This window comes from Panthera tigris, chromosome A2, assembly GCF_018350195.1.
Source record: "Panthera tigris isolate Pti1 chromosome A2, P.tigris_Pti1_mat1.1, whole genome shotgun sequence".
In the NCBI taxonomy this organism is placed as follows: domain Eukaryota; kingdom Metazoa; phylum Chordata; class Mammalia; order Carnivora; family Felidae; genus Panthera; species Panthera tigris.
The window spans coordinates 165,673,113-165,691,107 of record NC_056661.1 but is presented as its reverse complement, the minus strand read 5'-3'; the positions used below and the strand labels follow the sequence as shown (position 1 = coordinate 165,691,107).

Genomic DNA, 17,995 nt, shown 5'->3' with positions numbered 1-17,995 from the left:
CTTGTTGCCAGAGGCCCCCGCCCCTCCCCTCCCCCAGCCTCTCCCCTCCCCCAGCCTCCTCCCTCCCCTCTCCCACCCCACCCTCTCCCCTCTCACTCTCCTCCTCCAGCCTCTCCCCCCCCAGCCTCCTCCCTCCCCTCTCCCTCCCCACCCTCTCCCCTCCCACTCTCCTCCTCCAGCCTCTCCCCCCCTCCCCCAGCCTCCTCCCTCCCCTCTCCCTCCCCACCCAATCCCCTTTTCCAGCCTTCTCCCTCCCCTCATCTTCCCCAGCCTCTCCCCTCCCCCAGCCTCCTCCCTCCCTCATTCCTTCCTCCTTCTGCCCCCACCCCCAACCCTGTGGGTTTGGCGTTCATCTTCGCCCACCAGACCAGTTTCTTTTTTCCTCTCAGTCTTTACTTATGTTGTGTCTTCTGGAATGCCTCTCTTCCTTCTGTCTAAATCTTCATCCTTCCATACAGGTGCTGGATGTCACTTTGTCCCATAAATCAACTTAAAAAAAAATGCTTATTTATTTTTGCAAGAGAGAATGTGTGCATGAGTTGGGGAGGTGCAGAGAGAGGGAGGCAGAGAATCCCAAGCAGGCTCTGAGCTGTCAGCACAGAGCCCGACAAGGGGCTCGAATTCACGAACTGTGAGATCATGACCTGAGCCGAAGTCGGATACTTAACCGACTGGGCCCCCCAGGTGCCCCTATTTATTTTTATTATTATTATTATTATTATTATTATTTTATTTTATTTTTTATTTTATTTTTTTTTGAGAGAGAGAGAGAGAGAGAGAAAACGTTCGTGCAAGCGGGGGAGGGGCAGAGAGAGAGGGAGACACGGAATCGGAAGCAGGCTCTGTGCTGACAACAGAGACTCCAATGTGGGTCTTGAACTCACAAACCTCAAGATTGTGACCTGAGCTGAAGTCTCATACTTAACCGGCGGGGCCCCCCAGGTGCCCCCCATAAACTAACTTTTAATTCCGTCCCCCACAGATCTGGAGGTTCGAGCTCCTACATCCCCTGTGGCCAGTGCCTCCACCCTTTTATCCTTAAACTCTCCGCTGCAAGGTCGGCTTCTGGAGTGCAGAGCAGCGCCCTGCCCCGTGTGCCCCCTGCACTCCCAGCCAGCGTGCAGCACACCTGCCGGAAGTCAGAGCCACCTTTGTTCTGTGGTGCAAGACGGTGACTGCTCGCTCCATGTGCCCTGTGGCAGAGGGCTCCACGCAGACACCCCCGTCTCCCTCCTAGAGTCCTTGCTTCTCAGAGTGCTGGGGGCCGTCTGCCTTCCCCGTCACCCCGTCCATGCCCCGTGGGCACTGGGGGCCAGTTCGCAGTTCCTGTGTCCCTTCTGCTCAGTCTGCGGCCTCTCGTCTGACTGTCCCCTCTCTCAGCCTTCATTGCCGGTTGGGCTCTGGTTTTGCCCATGGAAATACGTATCCATTAAAAACAGGCTTGAGGGGTTGCCTGGGAGGCTCAGTCGGGTAAGCGTCCAGCTTCGGCTCAGGTCATGATCTTGTGGTTCATGAGTTCAAGCCCCTCATCGGGCTCTGTGCCGACAGCTCGGAGCCCGGAGCCTGCTTTGGATTCCGCATCTCTCTCTCTCTCTCTCTCTCTCTCTCTCTCTCAATCTGCCCCTCCCCTGCTCGTGCTCTGTGTCTCTATCAAAAATAAATAAACATTAAAAAACACTTAATAGAAAAAAATAAAGAAAACGTGAGTGCCAGGACCCTCCCCAGACTCTAAATTTATTATGTGTCTCCCTCTCTCTCTGCCCCTCCCCTCTCTCTCTCTCTGTCAAAAGAGAGAAAGAAAGAAAAAAAGGAAGGAAGGAAGGAAGGAAGGAACAAGGAAAGAAAGGAAGGAAGAAAAAGAAACTTAAAAACAAACAAAACCCAAAACAGAATTGAGAGCATGAGGGCATTTGCCCTAATAATGCTCCACACTAAGTGCCGTGCAGTTCACCCACGAACCGGCACAGGTCACAGTGTCCTGAACCGGAAACCTCAAGCAGGGATGTGTCACCCTGTAGGAGCCAAAAGTCAGACGCCTGCAGGTCCCGTGCGATCAGGGTAGAGGGGAAAGGCCTTGACCTGGACCCATCCTTGCCAGCAGCATCTTACTGTTCCTTCCGGGGCAGGATTGGGTCCTCAGTGCCACCTGTTGCCAGGCAGGGCAAGCATGCCAGACCCCACTCGGTGAGGGGTGAGGGCGAGGGGGCGAGGCTCAGGGCACGCGCTCCTCCCCCCCCCCCCCCCCCCCGCCCCCGCCGGGGCAGCCCCGGGGCATAGCCAGGAGCCGCACTTTCTGGGGTAGTTCTGCCTCCACAACCTGGTGAAGGTGGCGAGGGCACCGAGTGCCTGGGAAGGGTCTGCAGATGTCCCCCAGTACCACACGACTCCTGCCCCATTCACTCATCCAACGGTATGGGATCCTCACCCCCCAGGGGTGCTAACAGTGAGGGAGCAGAGGCGGATCCCCCTCTCTGGCTTGGAGCATTGCTGTTCTCCCTGCAACTGCACATCTGCAGAGACTTAGCACCGTCCTCTCTCTGTGCAAACGGCCCCCCAGGATTGGCTCCGTGCGTCTCCTTTCTTAACCTCTGCACATGTTATTGCTGTGATGACGCCCCCCCCTGCATTTAAAACACTTAATATGCATGTAAATTTCAGCACACACACACACACACACACACACACACACACAGAAAGTCCCACAAAAATCACAATATCACCCAGAAAGTTCTGCAGTGGCTTCCATGATCTCAGATTAGCTACTTCTACATCGTTATGAAGAAATGACAAACTTTTACTAGCTGTGATTACTTTTAGTAATCAAACTGTCCTTCATTTCAGTCAGCAGTGTCCATGCAATGCATCAGGTGATTGAGCTCCCCCAAATGGATTCTGAGAATATCTGAGTGTAGGGGCGCCTGGGTGGCTCAGTCCGTTAAGTGTCCAACTTCAGCTTAGGTCATGATCTCACCGTTTGTGGGTTCAAGCCCCGCATCGGGCTCTGTGCCGACAGCTCGGAGCCTGGAGCCTGCTTCGGATTCCGTGTCTCCCTCTCTCTGCCCCTCCCCTGCTCATTCTCTCTCTCTCTCTCTCTCTCTCTCTCTCTCTCTCTCTCTCAAAAATAAATAAATGTTAAAAAAAATATCTGGGTGAATCTTTATGTCCCTACACTGTACAGTCCACTCAATTACCTGGTACTTTTAGGTGAACCAAAATAAGTGACACCAAAACCACGAGGCTTTCTCCCCTCGTGTTGTGATAATTGTGGGCCATTAGAAGGATGAAATTGTTTTGAGCCCGGAGCCCATAAACACTGGGCCAGAGTTTCGTTCACTGCCCTGTCGGTAACAGAAGTCACGGCCTTGAACCTGAGTGTGGATGTAGTGCAGGTACAGGTCCGAAACAGCACAGGTGTGTGTTTGCTTCCCTGGCTGAACTTCGCTTTGATAAGGCGCCTGGGAGGAGCAGGGCCCCCCGGAGCAGAGGCGATGTGGAATGTGCTTCTAGTCCTGGGTCGGCCTGCCGTCTGCCCTCGGGAAGCCACCGAGCCTCAGTTTCCTGGCCTGCACGGTGGGGGTCCCAGCAGGAACCCAGCACGGGGCCTGATGCACGTGATGGCGTTCGGGCACCTGCTTCCCCGTGCAGCAAGCACGCTCCCCAGGTGCACACCGGCCCCTGTGCAGCCACCTGCCCGCCAGTGGCACACAGGACTTGCCCTGGCGATGGCAGCTGCAAGTTCTTTCACCTTATCTATTTCCTGAAGCTTCTCTCAACTCCTCTGGAGGTGCGTTTCCAGAACCACAGGTTCTGGGTTACGGTGGATCCATTCTGGGGTTTCTGGAATGATCTCTGTAGATCCAGTGACTGCTGAATCACAGTCAGAGGGGCGGACAGCGCCAGACAGTGCCTGGCTCCCGGGGAGGTGCAGACAAGCACGCGGAAGGCCGACGGCTGCTGCTGAAACTCCTCCTGAAGGCGTAGGGTCCTCCGTCCGGCGATTAAACGGGCAAAACAGTAGCTCCAACATCACGGGAGCAAACGTCGTCCTGGAAAGAACTTATTTACTTGCATTTTTTTTATTTCATTAAATTTTTTTAATGTTTATTTATTTTTGAGAGAGAGAGTGCGTGCACGAGAGCGGGAAGGGCAGAGAGAGAGGGAGACACAGAATCTGAAGCAGGCTCCAGGCTCCGAGCTGTCGGCACAGAATCGGACGCGGGGCTTGAACTCGTGAACCCCGAGATCACGACCTGAGCTGCAGTCGGACGCCCAACTGACTGAGCCTCCCTGGTGCCCCAAGGGAGATTTTAATTAATGGAAAGACACATCACGCTCATGGATCCAACAGTTTAACTTAGTGAAGATGTCAATTTATCCTAAATTAATTGATAATTTCAATGTAATTTCAATAAAAATTCCAGCAAGATTTCTTTCAGGAACTCAAGAAATGGATTCATTTGGAAAAATCAAGGTGCATGAATAACCTAGCAATTCTCGTAAAAGAAGATCAAACAGGAAAATCCCCTCCCACATATTAAGGGGTATTAAAAGACCACAATAAACACAGAACACCCAGCCAAACCAGAGAGAGAACTGATAACCAGCCCAGCGGAGCAGGAGGGGGGGTGCAGGGACCAGCCTGAGGGTGCAGGACGGGGGTGGGGGCGGTCCCAGGGGCCAGCCCAGCAGAGCAGGACGGGAGTCCGGGGACCAGCCTGGGGATGCAGTATGGGGGGGCCCAGGGACCAGCCCAGTGGAGCAGGATGAGGTCCCAGGGACCGGCCTAGGGATGTAGGACGGGGGGACCCAGAAATGGATGCCCGAATATAGGAGGCTGCTGTCTGGTGAGCGGTCCCTCCATTGCGGAAGGACACGCTCTGACTTCAGAGGCAGTTTGGCATAATAGAGTTGCTAAATGGAGAAGGATGTTGTATCCTAACTTCACACACCATACAGAGTTAAACTCCCTACAGATTTTTGAAAAACTATGCAGTTACAGAAGAAAATGTAGTGGAATATCTTCGTGATCTTGGGGGAGGAGACATTTCAGAAGACCTAAGGTCATAGGGTGAATCAATTTTGGAGTGGTTGCCTCCTGATTAAAGAGTTCTCTTCAGGGGCACCTGGGTGGCTCAGTTGGTTAAGCATCGGACTTTGGTTCAGGTCATGTTCTCACCGTTCGTGGGTTCGAGCCCCACATTGGGCTCTGTGCTGACAGCTCAGAGCCTGGAGCCTGCTTCGGATTCTGTGTCTTACTCTCTCTGCCCCTCCCCTGCTCATGCTCTCTCTCTGTCTCAAAAATAAATAAAGATTAAAAAAAATTAAAAAAAAGGAGTTCTCTTCAGTGAAGATCATTGATAGTGTTTGCAGGTGGGTAGAAGAGTAGAGGTGTTCGTAATGTCCGATGTACAAAGAACTCCTGTAAATTAATCAACTCTTGGACCTGAGTAGAATAGTGAAGGGTTTACGTAGGTTGGGTGTTTCTAGAAGGCCAAGCGGTGGCTCGTGGGCAGGTGCGTGGACTATGCCCTGGAACCCGCGGTGGGGATGGCAGTGCCGCCTGGTGTGAGGTGGGGGGGGGGGTCCTCAGAGACCCCTCCTCAAGTGATCGTCAGCAGCAGGTGGCCCATGGCCACCCTTCGCTGGGAGTTACCTGGCCCAAGAACCCCTCTCTCCTTCCAGAAGGTGGTGCATGGAGGACGCAGAGGTCCCTGCGGCCTCCGTCCGTGATGATTTTGGAAGGGTTACTCCACTTCGAAGGCATCTCCCGCAGTCTGCCAGACCTGAGCCCGCTCATCGCCTCGGAGCCCTTCGACAGATGGGAAGAGTGGGTCCCTCTGAGGAAGCGCCCCGCGTCCTGGTTACAGAGGTGAGCGGTACGTCCTCGTCGGAGCTTCCCCAAGGGGACCCGGGACGTGTGCCCGTGGCAACGTGCACCGGAGAGAGAGGGACACCCAGACTTTGGGGGCTTATCTGAACCAGCTGTAGGTTTGTGCCGAGGGTACAAGTGCCAGCGGGATCCGCTGGTCGGGCGGGGGCTTCTAGAGGTTGGATGGTGCGTGCAGCACCGGCCTGACTTCGCCTCACGGTGCACAGAGTGGGTCTGCTGGCCGGCCCTGTGGTCAGTCTGGATGAGTCCCTGCCGCCGGCCTCCTGGGGCTCCAGTGGTCCTTGGTGGTTCCGGCAGCAGCAGCTGTCAGAGGTCTTGGGCTTTAGCGCCAAAAGCTGGCTCCGGTGGCTGTGCCCTCTGTGGCTGTGCCCCCTGGGGGCCCGGCAGCTGCAGTGAGAGGGCAGTGCTGGGGTTTCAGTGGCGCCGGGGTCTGGCTCCGGCGGGGGGCCGTGTGCTCCCGGGGCCTTTGGCAGCTCCCACAGAGGCATCGTGGTAGCAGGTGCGCGCACGGTCCTCTCTCTGTCCTCCCAGCTCTCAGGAGGGTGCAGCTTCCTGTAGTAACTAATCCCTGGGTTTCCACCCATCCTGGATTGCTCCTTTGGCCGTTCCTAGGATGCCGTAGCCACTTCCTTAATTTAAATCCCCCTGCATTTGAAATATACCTACTGTGGTTTCTATTTCCCTGGTCAACTTCTGACTCAGAAAGTCTACCCTTAATCAGATATTGTTGTTTTCCGGTTATTGAAGAAACAAAAATTGGAACAGTAATGAAATACGGTTGTACGTGCGTAGAGTTACCAAAAAGTAGACCATCTTTTAATATCAAGTATCAGCAAGGATGTGGGGGAATGGAGGTCGCCATGCACATGTGGAGGAAGGGTGGGTGGGGCACCCGGCCTGAAAGGCACTCTGGGATTCCGTAGCAAAATTAAACCCTCCTCCAGCTCGTGATGCAACAGGGCCACTCTCGCCTGTGTCCGTATGTTTAGTGTTGGAGATGTTTGCTCCAAATTTGGTTGTGCTGGTGGGGAGTTGGAGGCGGCCTCGGGGGGAGGGGCCCGTCACTTGGGGAATGGCTAAGTCACATGATGGCACATGGATACTGTGGAACATAGTGCAGCAATAAATAATGAGATGTCCCTAAAGTAGTGGGGACAGATCTTAAAAGCACGATGTTAACCCAAACAGCAACAACAACAACAACAACAACAACAACAAGAAGACCATGTGATTTGCAGCTCGATACTGTGTATACGAATTTTGTGACGTGCAAGTAAACACCATAAACAGCACATGGCATTGCAGGTATGCTCTGTCGAGTCTCCCTGATTAGCGTTTCTTTCTGGTAGCAGACGTCTCAGGTTTTAAGTCCCCAACTGTTCTTACTGACCTCCTCCTAGCACTGGCTCAGCACAAGCCTCTTAGGCGGTTTATAAGGTCCACCAACACCATTACGACACCGTCAACGCTGCGTCACCACCACCGCCAGGTCACCTCCATCACCATCATCGTGACCACCTCCCTTACCACCGTCTCTGCCACCACCGCCACCATAAGAACAATAACGGAGGTGAATGGGTAAGATCTTGACGGCACGAAAATACCAGTCACCCTGGAGGGAGCGGGGGTGAGCTGAGCAGTCAGATTCTTGCGAGCTTATTTTCAGGGGAGAGAAAGGAGCAGTACTGCCCCTCTGCTCTTCTCCGCGGTGGCTCCCGAGGACCGTGGGGCTGGGCTGGGCAGTCAGGATTTTGCCTGAATCCGTTTTTTTCCAGTTTGTTCCCTGCCGAAACGCCGGTTTATTTTAGCGTAGGCGTGGCCTCGTATTCCACGAACGAGGATCAACCTCATCTCTTCATCCATTTTAACGTCTCGGGGTAGAGGCTTCTCTGAAAGTCAGAGGAGTCCCGTAAACCCATTTCGGTGAGGCTTCGTTCACGGTCCCTCCTCGCGAGCCGAGTCCTTATCCTATCGCTCTGCACAACAGCTTACAATGTGTTGCATACATTGAAAATCTCGTCTAAATAATCCCCTTCTATCCCCCTGCTTCTACCCATTAAATATCCGATGATGTTTATCTTGTCTTCACTTAGTCCGTGATTAGGGAAGCTGCGCATACTTAGCGTCCTTAATCTCTCTTCCTAAATCAGTCCTTGAAACCAGCCCCTTAACAGTGTTGTTACTCTGTTCTCCTCTGAACCTCTTCCAAATCGTCGATCTTTCTTGTATTGAGCTGCCTGACCTGAATAAGCCGAAGGCAGAGTTGTTATGGGTACAGACTTACTAATGTACCCTTGTAACATGCTGATGATTCGGCCCAAGCCTCCTAAAATTAAGCCTGTCTCCCCTCCCACACTTCTAGCTGTAGATACAAGTAAGATCCTTCGCTCTCTCTCGAATCTATTTCTTTTTTTAATGCAGGATTATTGCTAGTTATCTTCCCGACATATCGGATGCGGAAATCCAAATCAAGAGGAGGGAGAAGTCCGGGTACACGCGGTGTAACTTTTCGTTACTCTCCAATGCCTAAGGAGTTAGCATGCTTTTTCATTTTTCCCCTGACATAACTGTGTTTTACATGGACGTATCCCTTTGTATTTTCCCAGTTTTCGTGTGAGGTCCTCGCAGTGCCTCTGTGACACGGCCAGTGTTGGATTGTCTCAGAGTATAGGTGTTGTGGGTCGCCTGGGTCTGCCGACCGCTACCAGTGTCTCCCCATCACGCAGCACTGTCTGCTTTCAAGTTTGTGCTGGTGCTCAGCTTGGACTTCCTTCCATTTCATAAATCTGTTCCTATGCTCTCTTCTTAAATGAAACCTTAAAATAATTCCTGTAATACCCTGATAGACACACTCCGGTTTGGCAACCTTTCATCATTTTATTATTTACTCTCTTGTTGCAGGCTTTCTGCGCAGCTACAATATACATAACTTATTTATATGTTATAAATGCTAGCATGAATTACCAAGCAAGCTTTTATGACAGTCTGTCATGCTTTATTCTGATTAGTTCTGATGTATTACCAATACTAGCTTCCAGTCCCAAAATATCTAAATGCAAAAATCTGCCTTTCACACAAAAGGCTGTTGAGTGGGAAGAGAGAATGAAGGGAAAGATGGCCCTGTACGGTTGCGGTGTTGAACACTGCACAAATCCAGGGGGTCATTCTCCCAGACTGTCATGTGAATGGTGGCCCCCTGGAGTTCTTCAGTGCACAACTTGCACCTTTATGTGCAGAAATGCTGGCAGGGGCAGGGGTCTTCCCCAACCGCAGGAGGTGGGGAGCTTTATAACACCCATTGTCTATAGGATAGAAGTTCAAAGTGGCATTTAAGGCAACTCCCAAACCGGCTTCAGTTTGCATTTCAAGCTTTGCTTCCTCCACTTTCTGCCCCATCACATACCTGCGTGATCTCCAAATCTTCATTCCTCTGTACCTTTTGGCACACTTGTCCTTTGTCCTGAATGTCCTTCTCTCCCTACCCAACAGAGGGCCGTTTCCTCTGAGACATCATCCCTCCATTCTGTCCGTGGACTGAGTTGCCTCCTGCCCTTATATTCCATTCCTAGTTGTCTTGTCGCTTGTGTCATGTTGTATGGAAAGTGAGTTGTTACAGACTTTTGTTCCCTGTGAGTCCTGAGGACCCAGCCCTGCTTTCCTCTTCCTCTTCCTCTTCCTCCCCCTCCTCACGGGCTTCCTGCAGGTTGTGCGGGTGGCAGGCACTCAGTACTGTCTGCAAAGATAATACCTCTCTACTCCCAGCTCTTCTCTCTTATTCCTGATCCAAATCCACAAAATCGAATCTCGGGGAAATAATGCAACTGACCACAGATGATGACGAGAGAAGTTTAAAACATTAGGTTCCTGGTAGAGGCCTATTTTGTGGGAGAAAAAACACACCCTTTGTTCTTGTTCTCCAGGAGTTTGGAAAGGCAGTAGTGATAACGTGATCTGTCCACAGCACCGACTGGGTGCTTCTCGGGGAGATGGTGGTCTTGTGAGACACACTGAGGGGTGCGGGGGAGGTGGGGGCGCGAGGTGCCAGGGTGTGTAAGGGTTCGGAGAAGTCTGTGTGGTGGGTGGACTGGGGCCCCATCTCCCAAAGTGTGTCCAGCCATATGGGACCTGATTGATTGATTGATTGATTGATTTAAAGTTCACTTATTTTGAGAGAGAGAGAGGCAGAGAGAGGCAGAGAGAACCCCACGCAGGCTCTGTGACGCCAGTGCAGAGTGTGACGTGGGGCTTGAACGCACGGATACGGGGATCACGACCTGAGCCAAAATCAAGGGTCGGACGCTCAACCAACTGAGCCACCCAGGTGCTCTGGGACCGTATTTAGAAAAAAGGGCTTTTGCAGATGTAAGTAAGGGTCTCCAGATGAGAGAACCCTGGACTCGCCAGGGGGCTCTGAACCCAAGGACACAGCTGCGGAGACCCCGGAGGAAGGGCGGGTGTCACAGAGGCACAGACCGGGGGGCTGCATGGGGTCAGCCATGCCAATGCTTGCAGGCAGCCTCGGGAAGCAGGAGAGAGGCGTGGAGAAGATTCTGCACGAGAGCCTTCAGAAGGGACCAACCGTGCTCGCACCGCGTTATCAGCTGTCTTCCTCCAGGACGGGCGGGAAGACGTCGCTCTTGTGTCCGTGCTAATTTGCTCAGCAGCCCCAGGACACTAACGCACAAGGATGTGACTCCGTACCGGGCAGGGACACATGGACACTGGGGCACTGGGTTCCTCCTGGCACTGCTCTGGCTCACTCTGAGCTCAGGCTCGGGGCGTCTCCCGGGGAACAGGTGGGGTGCCGTCTGGCCCACGGCGTGATTTCTCTCGTTGTCATCCGCCGTGAGCACTTTAAATGTTGGTTGGGAATGGAGGTGGCAGGTGCTCTGGGCACACCTTGCTGGGAAGCTGACTCTGATGACTGATGGAGATCAGCACGGTGGCGGAGCCAGGGGCCAGGGTGCATGTGGGCTGCCACTCCAGAAACGAGGGAGTGTTAACCGCGACTCCTCCCTAAGTTTTGGTGGATTTGGGCCTGGGTGTGTCTGAGGGGCTGTTACCCAGGTGATTGTTCTCCAGCTTTGGTCAGATCCTTAAGAACCTCTGAGATGGAAGGGATATGCAGGTCCTATGTTCCAATCGCTGTGGCTCTTATGCGATGACTGATGGCCATTCTGGGTGACTGATGGCCGTCCAGGGTGACTGATGGCCATCCAGGGTAACTGATGGCCATCTTGGGGTGACTGATGGCCATCCTGTGGTGACTGATGGCCATCCTGGGTGACTGATGGCTGTCCTGGGTGACCGTTGGCTGTCCTGGGGTGGCTGTTGGCCGTCCTGGGTGACTGATGGCCATCCTGGGTGACTGATGGCTGTCCTGGGTGACCGTTGGCTGTCCTGGGGTGACTGTTGGCCATCCTGGGTGACTGATGGCCATCCTGGGTGACTGATGGCTGTCCTGGGTGACTGTTGGCTGTCTTGGGGTGACTGTTGACCGTCCTGGATGACTTTGGTGTCCTGGGTGACCGTGGGTCTTCCTGGGTGACTGTTGGCCATCTTGGGGTGACTGATGGCTGTCATGGATAACTGTTGGCTGTCTTGGGGTGATTGTGGCCATCCTAGGTGACTGTTGGCCTCCCTGGGTGGCTGTTGGTCGTCCTGGGTGACTGATGGACGTCCTGGGTGACTGTTGGCCATTCTGGGTGACTCTTGGCCGTCCTGGGGTGACTGTTGGTCATCCTGGGTGACTGATGGCTGTCTTAGGGTTGTCATCCTCAGTGTCCATCGAGGGTGGAAGCTTCCTGGACCTCTATAGGTCAGCCTGGACCTGTGACTCCAGCCCATCAGTTTATGGGATAAGATGAGGAAGCTGAGGCTGCTTCGGCGCTGGTCTCTGCTTGTAGAGGGACCCTGAGTCCTGTGTCCTGTGTCTGGGCTCCCTTTGCCCGCCCCAACACTTCCTTCCTTGTGTGTTTCAAGTCATCGTTATGCATCGCTTTGGAGTTATTTCAGCTGTTACTATTGGGCCGAATGCACACAGGCTCCTATCTTCTCAGTTTGCACAAGTTAGGTCAGAGGTGAGTGTTCTTTGGTGTGTACACGCTCACGGGTCCTGGGACACCCAACGAACACAGCATTTTGTGAGCTTCATTATCCAAACGGATTGTGTTTCCCGAAGGAGAACATCCACCCGTGTCCTGCTCCACGGACGGAGACAGACCAAGGTGGGTGTTTCTTTGCAGCCTCTGGAAACCAGTGGTTTTGACTCAATATTCGCTGTATTTTGTGAGATTGTTCATGCTGTGTTAGGAAGGATAGGATTCAATTAGTTGTGACTACTAGAATACCTGTTTTCCCCTCTCCCGAATGTACCATTTTTTCCAAGCCAACATTTCAGGATGGACGGTTGTGAGAGGGGTAACTGTGAAGACATTTTGATGGAGTTTTGCATGTCTGAACATGAGGCGACAGTGGAAGATGCTGCCCTGGTCCTCCTGGAGAGGAGTGGAGAAGAGACCAGAAAGGTACCCACCTCGGGAGAGGCAAGAGCGCCCGTCAGCTCCCGGCAGCCCTCGTGCGTCCTGAGTGGTTTCTGTGGGCGGCTGTGTGTGCGCGAGGGGGGCGAGGGATCCAGGGAGGAATCTGTGATAGGATCTGGCCTTAAAGGGACTCACAGTGTAATGAACGAGCTAGGACATAATTACAATTATAACACAAGTTAAAACGTGGCGAGTTTCATGGAGGAGATAAAAATAAAGTACAGTGGGAGCTTAATGGGGGAGGAGGGCTATTTCCAGGGGGAGAATCAGAAAGCCACTGCCCAGAGGCATTGAGCTACAGCTCTGTTACTTACTTCCAGAAGCCAATAAATTTTATAATCTTAATTTTCTAGATGTTTTCAAAGCATGGGGCATATCCAACTCCCTCAGAGTTTAACTTAAAAAGCAGTCAGAAAATTAAGATTTAAGAACCCCTTGTGTGTGATACAGCCCCCCACAGAGCCCCGTTTTCCTTGCCTCCCTCTGGCACTGGTGGGGCTCAGAAAAGGTTATGCTTTCTGTTTCTTCACGAGGAAACTGGAAAAAAATTTTTTTGCCTTGTGTTGCTATAATAAACTCCCTATCTTCTTACTTGCCAGGCATCCATAACCACTGCTTATACTGTTACAGAGGGTGATACTTACACAGATGACTGTTAAGGATGCAGTGAGGGAGTAAGAAAGGAAGGAGGGAAGAAAGAAAAGAAAGCAAGAAAGCAAGCTAAGAAAGCCATCTTAGCAATGAGATCCTATTTTCACACGTGCAATTTAATGATTTCTTTCGTTTGAAGCAATGTAAAAGCAAGTAATTATTGTTATTCCTAATGTCCCAATGCCAAGTTGCAAACCAGGAGCGGCGGGGAAATAAATGGGGTGCTGGTACTTGGTGATCCCGTGTGTGATAGATCACTGCTGATAAGATGTATTAGTGCCATTATATAATTTGATCAGGTAGCCAAGAAATATGTCAGCAACCTCACCTGCCTTATGTGTCTGTTTGCTCAGTGTTACATTCCTCACCCTGGAAAATAAAAGCAATTTGCAGAAATGCACGTGGCTCCGTGGCTGTGGAGTAGCTTCACCCGCTGAACACCTCGGGCGTTCTGGAAGGCTCTATCACAGGAGCTGAATATCAGAGGCTTCCCCCTGCAGCCAGTGAGGCTGCTTCTCTGCCTTCCAGCTCTGGAAATGCTAAGCGGGTAATTAACAAATCATAGGCACAGGTGTGCCAGGTGAAGTTTGGTAAATTGCTTTTGATCTAAATTGAGATGCTTTGGGGATTTAACTTCTTAGACAAAAAGGGCATAAATAAATAATCAGGATTTTAAGGTTGGAACTTGCCAGCGAGCTCTAAAATGTCTTAATGCACTTGAGGAGGGATGTGGGGAGAGCGTTTGAGGCCAGCCCTTAGCTCGCCTTTTGTGCTGGGATGTTTGTTCACCCGATGAGCTCAGGACGGCGGCTTGGCAAACCCCGTCCAGTGGGTTTGGAAGCTGAACATTTTGTAAAGAACATGAGTTGCTCACGGATGCCTCCAGTTTTATTTCTTACCTCGTAAGAGGGAAAAGGGGATGAGACGTGAGCGCCGGGGTGGCGGGTGGACCGTGCGGGTCGGCAGCCGTGGCCGCAGCGGGGTGGGGGGGGTGGGCCTGGCCAAGAGGCCCTGGCGTGGTCTCCACGGGCCGCTGGCTGCGCGTCTCTGCTCCGCCGCTCACTGTGCATGACGCCATCGGATTCACACTAAACATGTCCTCAGCTCTTGGGGTTGGGGGGGGGGGGCTCTTTCCCGTCCTCCTGTGACGTTCGTCCTACAGCAGGGATGATGCGGGTACTGGTAATGCTCTCTTTGGCCTTCCAGACCATTCGGTGATGTCCTCAGCCCTGTGGTGGTGGCCCCGGGGGGCTGACCTCTGTGGGCCACATCATCTGGGCCCCCTTGTCCTCCAACTTCCACTGGGTTTGAACAATGGTGGCGATGATGGGAGAGCAGAGGGCTCCTTGCCTGCTGGGCCATGGTCGTTCGGGGTCCGTCCTTCCCCCCGGGCTGGTGGTCTTTGGTAACGACTCTGTCCCTCACCCCTTCAGCCCAGGGTGCGTCATGGGTGAGTCTGAGGGTGCTCCCCTCCCCCCGGGCTCCAGAGCCTCACCGTATTTCGACGAGGACTCCATTGGTGCTCTCTGCTCAGCCGCTCCTTTCGGGGTGGGGTCTGCTCTCTGCTGCTTCTGTGCTAACACCGCAGTCTTACCAAAGCTGTCGTGAATCGTCCTGGAAAAGCCCTAAATCCCGATTTTATAGCGTCTCCTTCGCACTAGCGAGAAACCACACAACCTCTGGGAGGAATTAACTTCTCAGCCAAGGTGGATTTGATGTAACAGAAGGATGTGTCAATTAGTTTGATTGGTTTGTGTGCTCGCTTACCCAGTAGTCAGTTCTGCAGGAAGGTAAGACACGCTAGGCCCGGAGGATTCATGCCAGGAGGTAGACATCCATCCAGCAATCCCAGCAGAATGTAGTCGCAGTATGTTCCCCGCCGCGAAGGAGAAGCACGGTATTTTGGGGGTGCAGAGAAGGGGCGTGAAGTTGGCAGAAGCTTTGTGGAGCAGGTGGTGTTTCAGAGGACCGGGAATTAAGTAAGAGAAGAGCAGTCTGGGGAGAGGGGACGGTGTGTGCAAAGGCCCCAAGGCGCGCGAAGCAGCTGTGTTGGAGGGGCGAGGTCAGCGTGTGTGGGGCACAGAGTGTCGGGAGAAACGGGGTGTGGGGTCAGGGGAGGCTCATGCAGAAGCAGGAGGAGGGGTGTGGAATTGATTTGGAGGGTCCTGGAAAGCCACTGAGGGTTTCGGGCACAAGTATGGTGGGCTCAGATCTGCGGTCATAAAATCACCTGGTTGTCTGGTGGAGAATGTGACTCGGGGAGCAGGGGGCCGTCCAGTAGCAAGGGGAGAGGGGGCAGGGGAGGCGTGGAGGGACTCAGACCCGGTGGGGGGGGGGCGGGTGGGAAGCGGGCTGAAAAGAGATGTATAGGCATGGGAAAATCGGGCAGGACGTCAGCAGCAGCTTGAATTTGAGTCTGGGGTGGGTTCGATCAGTGCATCAGGAAGGAGCCCCCGGGCCCTGGCTTGTGCGGCTGGCTGAGGCCCGGATCCCTGCAGGGAGCTGGCCTGTAGTCCCCCAGCGGGGCCGGCAGCGGGGTCCTCGCGTCTGGGAGTGGAGGGCTGTCCAGGCCGGAGTGCCAGTGTGGTGGACGCCAGTGTAGACCCGACACTGGAATCGTGGGCATTTGTGTGAGCTGGACAGTGCAGTCTGGACAGAGGTGCTCACAGGAGCCTCCCATACTTTGGGTCGTAAGGGGTTTCAAATGGGAAATGATCAGGCAAAAGTACGGGCAGGTAAGGCCTGCTGTCCCGTGGGAGTGGAGAAAACGGCTATTGTGGGAGCCGGGAAAAGGGAGCCCTGGTGGCCGAGTGGCTGCCCTCCTTTGGGGGAAAGGTCTCCCCTCTGTGGACACCGTGCCACTAGGACTTTTGAGCCCCCCTGTGCCGGCTCCAGATCCTCCTTCCGCAGAGCCAATGTCACCATAACCCCCAAACACTAATGTTGAGAGACCTGGACGTTTCGTTCAGCACAATGTATTTTCCCCCAAAAGTGTAGTGCACATTGGGGGAGGGGCAGGCTTGTCTCGTCTGACTCGTGGATGAGACCCCACGCCCGGGGGGCCTCCCCTGTGCTGAGACCACCATTGCTGTCACCCCACCCTCTTCTGTGGACTGTCGTCACTCAGCACGAAGACCTACACGTGCCTCACAGTGTCCGTGCAGCCTCCCGTGGTCTGTGGTGGCTCACTGTGGTTGGTTACCCTGGGCCTCGGGCCCCCTCCTTTGTCTTCTACAGCCCATGGCCGAGCCTGGCTCCCCCAGCATCCAGCCGTGGGACAGGGTGGTGGCTCTGTGGACTGTGCCTCCTGGCTGATACCCACGGTCTGGTCTGTGCTCAGGCATCCAGTCTTGGCCTGGGAACTCAGAGCCAAGGACAAGGGATAAGTGATGTCCTAGCAGGCGGTTCCCAGTGGTCTGCCACATGCTGTTGGGGGCCGGGCGGAGAAGCCAGAGTCGAGCTGATGGGGCGAGGGGCGGACAGCAGGTGCCTCTGTGCACAGAGCCCGACAAGGCCCTCCTCTCTCTGGGTCAGCCTTTGAAACCTCCTCTGTGTATATGCTAGCTACCGGCATAAAGCCACAGAAAGTGCCACCCCCACAGGCACCAGGCACCAGGGCAGGAAGCAGGGCAGAGCCCTGGGCAGATGCAGGACAGAGCTGGTGCGATTCATGCCGGCCCTGGACACCCTCTCCCCAGATGCCCCGTGACGCTCACTTCTGCCCTGTCCCTGCCCAGCAGCGGCTCCTCTGGATCTCGTATTTTTCTGCCCCACCAGCTCCCTCTGAGTTTTGCCAAGAAGTCACTGCTGTGTAGACCAATGCTTAAATGTCCTGGGGAGCTCAGTGCTTGAAAGAACTTGCCGGTAATTCCTTTAAAGTAAAGCATATTTTTGCAAAATAAATAATCCCTTCTGTTCAGCGTATCTCTTTTCATACAGTTTGTTTTACATATATAATATTATGTTTGTATTATGTTATACGTAATATACATTATATATTGCTTATATTATGTATTTATATATTACATATAATATTATATTTATTTTGTTTTTAAAGTTTATTTATTTATTTATTTTGAGAGAGAGAGACAGAGACAGCGTGGGGGGGGAGGGGCAGAGAGAGAGGGAGAGAGAGTCCCAAGCAGGCTCCCACTGCCAGCGCAGAGCCCGATGTGGGGCTCTGACCCACAAAATCGTGAGATCATGACCTGAGCAGAAACTGGGAGTCGGACGCTTAACCGACTGAGCCACCCAGGCACCCCATATTATATATATTTTAAATCAAAGTGGACATCAGTTATATTTTTATGATTTTCAGGGAATAATGGGGCCTACTGTGGCACGTTTAGGACCGAGCTGTGTGCTTTCAAAGCAAGAAGACCTCAGCAGCCTAGGTTGGTCTGCACTCACCTGCTTGTCCGGTGCTCAGAGACCCCACGAAGCGTCAGGGTGAGTCACGGCACATCGTGAAGGATGGGTGAGGCCTATCTTTTGTTTTAAATCTCAGAGCACTCTAAGGCGTGTGTGTATATTTTAAGGTACTTTGTTTCTGGAACTTCAGTACACTCCTCGAATTTGTGTGTCCCAAACGTACTGGGAATCACTGAATTAAACAGTATTAATTTTTCTCAAACAGTGGTTAAAAATAGCCACCTCCATCGCGAGCGAGCTAGCAGTGATGGTCCACCGTCACAATACGTGGCTGAGTCGAGTTTTTCTTCCCTTTTACTACCCTCCTGGAACAGAGCTCTTTTGTTTGATTATTACCTGGGCAAATTTGCTATACGATAAAAAAAAATTATGCACGCCGTTGACTCCCATCCAGATGCCCTTAGGAGAAGATGTTCATTTTCATCTTCTGTTTCCCAAATGAAGCTTTAAATCTAATTAGGTCTTGAAAGGAAATAACTGT

General features: G+C 52.9%; 1 long non-coding RNA gene across 1 annotated transcript; it reads left to right on the top strand.

The window, feature by feature from the left end:
- The first annotated feature begins 7,084 nt into the window (after positions 1-7,084).
- Positions 7,085-11,103, top strand: LOC122235876. The gene is made up of 3 exons (XR_006213974.1): positions 7,085-7,195; positions 7,291-7,468; positions 10,403-11,103. It is a non-coding gene; the product is annotated as an uncharacterized LOC122235876 (long non-coding RNA).
- Positions 11,104-17,995: the final 6,892 nt, after the last annotated feature.